Raw genomic sequence first — 11,094 nt, forward strand, 5'->3', positions numbered from 1 at the left:
GACAAGTGGACTTGGGAAACAGGCTCTCTTACTAAACAGTCTTGAGTTCTCAGTGTGGTTGATCCGGGTGTGACTGATCCATAAAGTCAGCAGCAATCTGAGAAGCAGACAGGGCATTCTGTCACCCAACATTGTGCAAATGAGCACAGCTTCAGTGAGTTCAGGAGCACAAGTGCAGCCACTCTGCCATGTCTAGAAGACATCTCTATCGACAAATCCTTGATCCAATTCAAAGTTCTGGGACAGCAGAACCTGGGATCTTAGAAAGCATACTCCAGACCCTTATCTGAGCCCAAGATTCTAGTATACCATAACGAAGAGTAGTCTCAGACCAAATACTAAACAGAGGTAGAATGAATATCATAGAAATCACATCCACTGAACCCTAGATTTTTGTCCTATGAGTGTTTTGACACCACAATAAATGTTTATTCAAAATAAACCATAATATTTCATCCCTTTAATCCCAGCATGTGGGAGGCAGAGGCATGAAGAGCTCTGTGAGACCAAAACCAGCCTGGTCTACATAGGGAGTTCCTTGGTCAAGCCTCTGAACATTCAGAGGACAAAGTGTCCAGGAAGCATCTACACATGCCAGATCACATGTCTAGGTTAGGTGACATCCAAATGGCTATAGATTGGTTACCGAGTTCTCCCCAGAACTCTAACCTACTGGGGAAGAAGTACGTGTATGTCATTTCTATAGATTTTAAGCCAGAAGACCTGCAGTTTCTTTGTTACCTTTGTAAGAATTCTTGGGTTGTTTACCAAGCCCCTGTTATTGCTTAGAAAAAAAAAATCACACCTCAAGAGTCTGTATAATTAGCTCTATGTTTGGTTTTTGTTAATAATAGTTGCTGGCCAGGCAATCTTTGGGAACATATTATTAAGTAACTAACCATGAAATCTTGTACTTATTAGACCATTCCAAATTGTATATTAAAATTAATCTGTGGTGTGTATATACGTAGTTTACAGGCAGTATAACAGAAAGTGTGTTTAGACACTGGGTCTTGCTATGGTGTCCAATCTGGCCTTGGACTTCTGAGATCAAATGATCTTTTTGCCTCAGTATTCTAAATATCTGGGCCTGGGCTTCAGATAAGGTTGAACTTCCCTTAGACAGATTCTCTTCCCCATCTGATAATATTCTTCCCTAGTCCATCCTTAGGTGCCATTGCTTTTTGCACAGAAATTTACTGCAGCTTCTCATTTGTAATTCCAGCTGAGTTTATCTCTGACACCGAATGTTTTCTTCCTCTTACAAATGTGATCCCATAAAGTGCAGACTCACATTACTTCCGACCTATTACAGACCCTCACCACATACAAGTAGAAGGAACAGGTTTGTTCAAGAACTGACCTCTTCCTACACTGTCAGGGCGGAGTGCCTATTCTGAGCTTGTGATCCTTGTAATTCTGTAGCTTTCATGTGACTGCATTTTTATGGGGGGAGACAGAGTGTCCTGGTTGGCCTGGAACTCACTGTGTAGTCCAGACTGGTCTCCATCTCACACAAATCTAGCAGCCTCTGCCTCTTTGGTGCTGAGAATAAAGGCATGCATTACCATGCCCAGCTCAAAATGAATATAAAGCTAAAAATGTTTAAGTTGCTGACTGTTACATTATGAATGATATAAAATTTATGAAGGAAATTTTACCTTAATATAAGTATTGTTTTAAATGAACACTAAAACAAAACAATCAAGAAAAGAAAAATAAAACTGTTTATACAGAAAGGCACTATACATAAGTCACCTTCACTGTTACAGGATACATTATCAGAAAAAGTGATTTGTCTTTAAGCTTCTATTGGTTAGTAGGTAGGAAAATAACATAAATTACAAATAACTTTCATTCAGCCTTGAAAACTATTCGTGAACCTCAGAGGGTCATATTTTAATGAACAAGAACTTCTTGTTATGTCATCAGAGCTTTAGTTTTCTAGCTCTATTTATCTAGAAGGGCAGAGTTCTACTGGGAGATTTGGATATGCATTTTGATAGTTTCAAGGATGTACAGATTGTAATTTTAAAGGAAAAAGGTTTCGTATTTATTCAAATATATTTCAGAAAACATTGTGGGGTTTTTTGGTTGGCTTTTTAATTTTTTCTAATTTTCTCAGTGTTGCATCCTAAAGTTGTCAAAAGAGACTTGTTTGGCTTCTTGACAACCTATGTCAAATACCCACTTACCGTAACCAATGACCATGCTGCGAGTTGAGTAATTCCAGTTACAAGAGCCTTTTATTTTTTTGCAAAGTTACTATGGCTGCTATCTTCCTTGAAAAACATAGTTTTTCAGGAAAATATGTATCTAACAGATTTCTTTAAAATATAATATTAGGACCTGGAGAAATGGCTTGGTGGTTAAGAGCACCGACTGCTCCTGCAGGAGACCTGAGTTCAGTTCCCAGCAGCCACATGGCAGCTAACAACAGTCTATAACTTCAGTTCCAGGGGATCTGACACCCTCTTCTGACCTCCACAGACATTACATGACACAAATCATTCACATGCATACAGGTAATACAGTAATAGACATAAAATAAAAATAAGGGCCTTGTGTGGTGGTACATACCCTTAATCCCAGCATTTGTGAGATAGAGGCAGGTGAATTTATTTTAGATCAAGGCCAGCCTGTCTACGTAATGAGTTCCAGGCCAGCTGGGGCTACAGGGAGACCCTGTCTCAAAAACAAAAACCACAAAAAAATACTAAAAAGTAAATATTAAATTTTATTTGCATTGTGATAAAATATTATTCATGTAATAAACTAATAACATATACTTTTATCATCAAGGTAGTACATATTATGAATTTTAAATAAGTCCTTTTTCAAAGAAATACACCTGAGGCTGGAGGGATGGCTCACCAGGTAAGTACTGGCTGATCCTGAAGAGGCCTTGGGTTTGGATCCCAGCATCCACCTGGCAGCTAACAACCATCTGTAACCTAGCTCCAGGAGATCCAATGCCATCTTCTGATCTCCATGTTCACTGCATGCAAAGGTACACTTGTATACGTGCAGACAAAACACTCATATACATAAAATAATAATACATGAAAATAACTAAATGAAAGAAATCCTTTTACTTGGTGAAAATTTTAAATTGTTTCCTTTTGCCTAGTCTTCTATTAGCAACTATTTTTAATTTGCTTCCAAATGTACAACAAAAATTTAAGTCTCCTTTGAATGTAACCAAATATATTAACTCATCACGCTTTCTCTTTCACACACACACACGTTAGTCTCTTGAACTATGCTTCCTGTTACTGTCCATCCTCACGATTTATCTGCACCGTCTAATTTCTAAGATGTCTTTGCTGTTGTTCTATTTGCTCACACCTGTGGATTTCTCCAGCCCACTCTGAACTCGACAGCTTCTACAGATCAAGTTGTCATCTGGTCATTCATAATTTTCTTTGTGTGCTGTACACCCTCTCCTAGCTTGGCGGGAGGAAGTGTTTGTAATGTAAAATTTCTCAACATTTCCATTCAAGGCCCTCTGCCTCTCACTGTTATATGTATAAACCTTGGTACAGCGTCATGGAATCAAGCGGAAGTGGGAGGGGCCTTCCCAAGTGGTCCAGTGCAGCTTTTCCTCCAGCCCTCTAGAACAGCAGCTGCAGCTTTCTACCATCCCAAAGAAGGAATTTCGCTGATGCAGCCTGGTGATGAGAGCTTGGGATCAACACTTCTTACACTGAATTTCAAACTTTTGTTCCAGCCCCGCCCATACCTTGGCTTTCACAGGTTCCTACTGCTTTGATTTACTTCTGTGTGCGGATTTACCAGGATGCAGCAATGCAAACAGACTTCCTTCTTTGCCCTTTATAACTCCTCTGATACAAAGCAGACCTTTCGTGCGTAAAGCCTTTTCTGCTCTGCTAAGCCAAGTACTACTCTTTCTGATTTTACCATCTATTTTATTGGCTTTGTGCTCAGCTCTCATTTTTTTTTTTTCCTTCTTCAGTCTTAGTACCAATGGCTTATTACTGAAATTTCACAAGCATCAGTAGCTTCTGTTTCCTCTTGCATAAGTTAATTGAATATTTTATAAGTAAGCTCCACCCTTTCCAATAAGTGAGTAACCTGTACTCGTACGGTTTTTGTAATAAGCCCTGTTGTTGGTCCCAAAGCTGTTCTTTTTATTTAAGAATACCTTCCTAGAGCTGGAGCAATGCCTTAAGGGTTAAGAGCACTGGCTGCTCTTGCAGAGGATCCAGGTTCAGTTTGCAGAACTCACATGGTGGCTAGCATCAGCCCATGACTCCACTTCCAGAGGATCTGACACCCTCTTCCAGCTTCTGCAGGCAATGCAGCACATATAATACACTCACATGCATGCAGGCAAAACACTGGTACACATAAAAATATGTAAACTTTTTAAAAATTAAAAAGACAGGCTGAAGATATGGCTCAGTGGTTAAGAGCACTGGCTGTTCTTGCGGAGCACCTGAATTCAGTTCCCAGCACCCACATGGCAGCTAACAACCATCTGTAATTCCAGTTCCAGGGGATCTGATGCACCCTTCTATCCTCTGTGGGGTATTGCATGACACTGGTTCACTTACATACATGCAGGCAATACATCCATACACATAAAATAAAAATGATAAAATATTTTTTAAAAAAGAAAAGATTGAACGAAGAAAATGAGACTTTATGCATTTCCAGAAAACCTAGCAGACTAAGTAGTAAGCTCCATATCTAAGGCTTGGTACACAGGTACTGCACTAGGGGCAGGGGGTCTGGGTAGGAAAAGTTCACCCTCTCATTCATGCACTATGTATTCGAGAGTCCATCAGAGCCAGGAAGGGGGTGCATGACCATAGGGAAACAGAGTCCTACAAGCTCCCAGGAACCTGCTCATATGATTCCACCTGTCTCTTTAGGGTAGCTTAAAGTGAATCCTCCTTAGTGATGGGCCTGTGACCAGGTGCTTGACTTGGGAAACTGTTAAATTGGGTCTTCATCCAGGCCTGAAATCCCCACTCTCCTAACCAGCTTTCGCCCAAGGAGCATTTCTTGCTTCTAAGCAACACTTACCAATGGACACAGAATAAAATGGACAATCCATGTTTTTCAACTTGTCTCAAATCCCAAAGGGCCAATGTTGTTCACATTTAACATATGATCAAGTCAATACCAGGAAAAGTAGACTATTAAATAATAACTAATTATTATTGATAATATCTATCATTATTAAATAATAATTAACAGTAACCAGACTCTGCCTCTTACTAAAAGAGAAACATTGACATCAGGTCCTCAGAGCCTTAGACTAAACAAACATCACTTAGGCAATGATCATGAACCTTCAGGATTACCAGATGCTACTGTAACTTCAATGATGAAAGTCTGAGAAACTTGATATGAAAGGTATTTATCTTGCAAGATGAATGCTAACTTGTTTATGGAGGTTTTGTAAGATCAGACAAGGCTACACTTAATTCATTTGAAAAAGATGTTCAGTAACGTTTCAAAAAATGTTGTCACACAAGAGCCATAAAAGGTAAAAGTCAGTTGCTCGTACTATCAAAATGATGAATATTTTGAAGTTTTTCCTCACAGGAGCTGGCTCCAGAGTTTCCTATTTCTATTAAGAAAGACAATTTATTTGTGAGCAGGGGAATGCTATTGAACTTTCCTTGGAGCTGTGCTTCTCTGACTTTGGTTTATTTTGACTTATAAAGAATGACTGTGGCAGAGATATGCAGCCAAGGCGCATGTGCAAAATGTGTGATGTTGAAAGTACTGTAACAGCTATTATATATATGTATATATGTATATATATATATATACATATATACATATATATAACAAAAATGCCGATTTGTATATTTCCTCAGGAAGAGCATCAGCTTAATTAGAGCTGGGGCAGGACCATTTTCCCGAGTGTTTTGCCTTTCCTTGAACCGTTCATTCATCCCCATTTCACTGTGATGGGATTTACAATGTGCAATCTTATGGTTTTTCTAGAAGCAAAGATAATTGTTAGCATGCTTTCTTGTACAAACCATGATACCATTAAACTGCACCTTTAGCAGATAGTTTTCGGCTGTCTCATTGAAAGCAGAAACAAATCCTTTCATGCTGGCTCTCCGTGCTCATCTCATCTCTTATTAATGTTGGCTTAGTATTTTAAAGGTTACATTCTTTTTGTTTCAAGAATTGTTTATATTCTCTATTATTTTCCACATAAAATAATTTTTCCAATTAATCTTCTAAAGATATTTTAAATTGTGATATGCAATCTTAAACTTTGTTCCTTATTATCCCACCATCGTCTTTTGGGTTAGATTTGTGTGCAATTTGTTTTTATTTTCTATGTACAATCTACTGTCTAATTTACCACTCAGAAATACTTATTTAACTTGAGGTACATCAACAAGTGTTAGATATTAGAGATCTCAGAAATCTAACCGTTCTAAGGTTTGAAATGATCACTGACGGTAAATTTACAGATTAATTATGATTCCCAGTAAGACTAGGTCCAGAACACTGTTAGCCCAGAGCAGCCTCTACTCAGGGAAGATAGAAACTTGACATTTATAAGAAGATATAATTTTGAAATTGATCTTGGTTATTAAATATGTATCATAAACATCACAAGAAAGACTAGAACAAGTAACAAATGCTTAATATTCTTCAAAGAAGAAACATCATCAATTGTAAACCTATACCCAAATGAAGGAAAAATTATGCTTTTCAGCAAGCCCTGGTCTACAGTTTTGCTGCTTGCAAAAGTGTAGCTCAGAATTTCATACCGGGATTCAGTTCGAATTCTTCTGTGTGGCTCATTTTCCACTTGGAGAATCCATCCCTCATCCGTCTGTTCTCCACTGTAACTAGCATATACAAAATTCAATATAGCAAATGTGTCTATGGCAAATTCAAAATTGTCTCTTGCCCGTCTGTGAGCAACACATACATAACAAAGGAAGCATTTAAAGGTTCATTTTTTTCATGTCTTTCTCTAAAATATCTCTTCCACTGAAGGAAATAGTTGGAAATGATTATCTTATTCAGCAAGGAGAATGGAGCTAGGGGATGCAATTGCCTTTTCCCAGTTAGAAGCCCCATGAAAGCACAAGGATCTGTTAAGATTCCTTGATACTTCTTTCTTCATGATACTTGATTCTTAACCTCTTAGTTTTTAATATGCCTCTAAAGAAAGAAGCTGGGCATCTCATGACTTCACCAATTTGACAGTTATAGATGCCAGGCTTAGCAAGGAAAATGTTTCCTTTTGAGCAGATTTGGTAGTTTAGCATCTAGCAGAAAGACTAAAACAATTCAAGAAGATTGGAAAAGAAAAGAAAGCCAAAATGCACTACAATTTTACTTTGAAATACTTAAAATTATTCTTTAACTTAGCATAAATGAGATCCCCCCCCCCGTTTTGGATGTTTTCTTTTCAAAGGTTTTGAATATTGTTAGCTTACCAAGGTCTTCCAGGACAAATGCTGACTGTAGACTTGGAAGTGTTGGCAAACTAACCCTGAGCTCTGGGTTAGACTAGACAAAATGGGTTTCAGTATAGCCGCAGTTTATAACTTCAGGACACAGTTGAAGGACTCTTCATTGCTTGATAGAATTTTCTCACTATATGTTTTAAATCTTTTAAAGATTAATATTTCATAGGGCATATTTTGCTTCACTAAAATACATGTATCTTACTTTGATTCCCTTCCTTAAAAACAGAGTGTAAGACATTAATAAATTGTATGTATCTATATGTGCATTATACTATTATTAATGTATTAACAAGAAACTGCTCTTGGATGATGTAGAAATGAAATTGAACTCTACATATTAGGACTGTGATAGGATAATTTTCCTTTGACTTTTCATTTTATTGGAGCTCAGAAAATTGCGATTAGAAATATCATCTTTGATATAAATTATTGTATAGTTCACTTTGTGAATGTAATGAACAAAAAAGTTTGCAATAGTGATCTGTAATTCACCTCCACTCAAAGTTGAAGGCTTACCAGGCCCATGTCAAATGCAAGTGCTTTCTGAGGCTTGGCAAATTTTTAAGTAGACTGACACAATATCATATTTCTTTGTCTAAGATCAAAAAGAGAAAGAGCAAATGTGAATGTCTAGTTCTCCTGCAGTGAGATGTTGGATTCTTAAACCCTCAGTTAACATCTGATTTCTACTACACATGCAGGTTGAAGAAAGTAATATAATAGAGATAAAGTTGAATTTTAATTCTATTAACTGGTTCTCAATTATTCTTTTTTAGTGATAAGCAAAACTTTAAACATTCTTTCAAAAAAATTTTTATGTGTATGAGTGTTTGCCTGTGTGTATGTAAGTGCACCTTTGCCATGTAATACCCATGGAGGTCAAAAGAAGGCATCAGGTGCCCTGGAACGGAGTTCGGGATAGTTTTTAACTGCCCTGTGGTTGCTGAGAACCAAACTCATGTCCCCTGGAAGAGCAGCCAGTGCTCTTAATCTTTGAGCAGTCTCTCCAGCCCCTGGAATAGTAAAACTTTAAATCGTCCCCATTAGATAATGCTTTAAGATTTATTTTATTTATGTATTTGTGTATGGGCCTGCATAATTTTATCTACATCACATGCCTGCAGCTGCCCATGGAGGTCAGAACAGGGCATCAGATCCCTAGGAAAGAGAGTTACAGGTGGTTGTGAGCTGCTTGATGCAGGTGCTAGAAGCTGAACATCAGACCCTCTGCAAGACTAGCAAGCGTTATTAATCAACGAGCTGTCTCTTCAGCCCTAGGAAATGTTATATATACGGTTGGAGACATTTTTGAATCTCAAGCTATCTGAAAATTTGAAATCTGAATGTTTCTGCTAGCTTCAGTCAACAAGATATTTAAAAGATACTTCTGTATGAATATAAACATAAATTATAAAAATAGCTGTGCTGTTAGTGTCTTTTTATCTTTTAACAACTTTTATCCTGACAGCCATCACTTGAATCTTGATCATTTGGTTTAAGTGTTTGATTTTTTTTTAGAAAAAAGAAGTGATAAGACCAAACACAGAATTTTGAAGCATAAAAATAGATAATCCCATGCCTTGTGACACTGGCAATAATTAAAACATTTTAAGGCCTAATTACGTATCTTCTGAGGCAGATTTTCCATCAGTGGGCTTTGGAGAACATATTGTCAAGACTCAGAATCTCCGGTCCAGAGTCCTTGATGTATCTATTGGTGGCCTCCTAGAACAGGTGGTCATGAAACTGCAGATTTATGCATCTTTGGCCAAGAGGACATGAGAGTTTATATGGGATGATCATCAAGAGGCCAGCGTAACTGGACATAAGGAAGAAAATGTAGTGAAGTTTTAGGAAAGTAGACCAGAGAATTTGGTTGGGGATTTGTAGACCATGCATGGTTTTAAAACCATGGTGAGAATTTTGTATTAATCTGTAGATAATCGAAGTCATTGGGTATTTACTTGGCTCTGTGTTTGCGTATTTATCACTGGGTTTTGGTATGATCCATGACTGGAATGTTTAGCCTGCACTCTGTGTGAAAGATATGCTGCACTGTAGCAAGCAGACAGCAGGGGCTCTAGCAGCCAGTCAGGGTTGGTGGCTGTTTCTCTAAAGCCGCTGCAGCCGCAGGAAGCACTCGGGTTCTGCTTCCACAATAAGCCAAATGGGATGAATGGACGCTCAAATGGGACGCATAACTTCTGTTGTAGAAGTAGTTCACATCTGTGATTAATTTTATTTTTGAATTCTTTTTGCAGTTATTCTATTTTTGTATTAAAATATGTAACTCTATATTAAATGACAAAGGAGATAAACATACACACCATAAATACTACATGAATCACACATTGATAAACTTGAGGATTTTGTGTTTGTTTGGATGACCTATTTAGCATGTAGTTTGCTAAGCGACCTTAGGGCTGCAGGTGTTGGGACCTAGGGGAACAGAAGCTCTGGATGTGGAACAGAGAGCTTCCAGAGTCCTGAGGCCATGGATGGAAAAGGAATGCAACAGCACGCAAACCAAATTTCACTGCTTTTAAAATTTTGCCAAGGGATCACTTCAATTTTCATTCTAATCCCTGTTCTCTGTACTTCTGAGAAAATTCTGTGGCATTGGCACATTTTGTGGAACTCCCTGCCTAGAATACGTAGCACACGTCGAGCGAGTGTGTCTCCCTACCCTGTGTTAGGCCAGTGATGGCTGTGAAAGTGAGCCCAAGGGTTACAGAGCAGAAGCAGCCTGGAGCAGCAGGCCTCAGAACCACCAGATGCTCTAAATGAGACTCTTTCTTCTTGATTTCAGTTTTGAATGCTTCTTTGTTAGTATATGTATAAATGCTACTGATTTATATATCTTAGTGGTGTGACTTTTTCTACAGAGAAGTAAACAGATCTATTCATTGCAGTTAAGGTATTGAAGAGACCAAAGGAAGATTCTACCCATGACTAGCTTAGCAAGACAGTGAGTAAACTGGGGGAGTTCATAACAGCATGATGACTCAGAGACGGCAGCACCACTGGAAAGCCCACCCCAGCAGGAGTGATAACTCAAGATAACTGCATTCTTGGAGCTCACTCTACAATCTGCAGGCAGCTTGGCCTATTGGAAAGTCTCCTCTCCAGGCAGTTGTTAATGTGTATTTAACTGTGAGGGGACGATTTGTGAGTCTTGCGACTTTCTGAAGCTTCCTAGGCCTTTGACGTTTCATTTGTTTCCTGGGTCTTGTATGTTTTGGTTATTTTCTGTGTCTTACCAGCCTCTCTCCTCCCTCTAAGAGAGAGTGTTCAGTTAGGAGGAAATAGCTGTACAGCTTTTGTACGTGATTTTGTATCGGCAAGTTTATCTATGTATTTATTTATTTATTATTTATGTATTTAATTATTATTTATTATAATAGTTTGGGGGTATCATCCTTAGGGTTTTCTGTGTAGAATGTTATGCTATCCACAGACAGGACCATTTATCTTCTTCCTTTCCTATTTGGATGCCTTTTCAGTTTTGTCTCCTACATGAGTACTCTAGGTAGATATAGTTATGCTTAGTATGTAATATATTTAGATATATTTACAGTGTATATCCTGCTTTTTTATTTGGATCATGGAG

This window comes from Nannospalax galili, unplaced genomic scaffold (genome assembly GCF_000622305.1).
Source record: "Nannospalax galili isolate Female #2095 unplaced genomic scaffold, S.galili_v1.0 scaffold234, whole genome shotgun sequence".
Classification (NCBI taxonomy): domain Eukaryota; kingdom Metazoa; phylum Chordata; class Mammalia; order Rodentia; family Spalacidae; genus Nannospalax; species Nannospalax galili.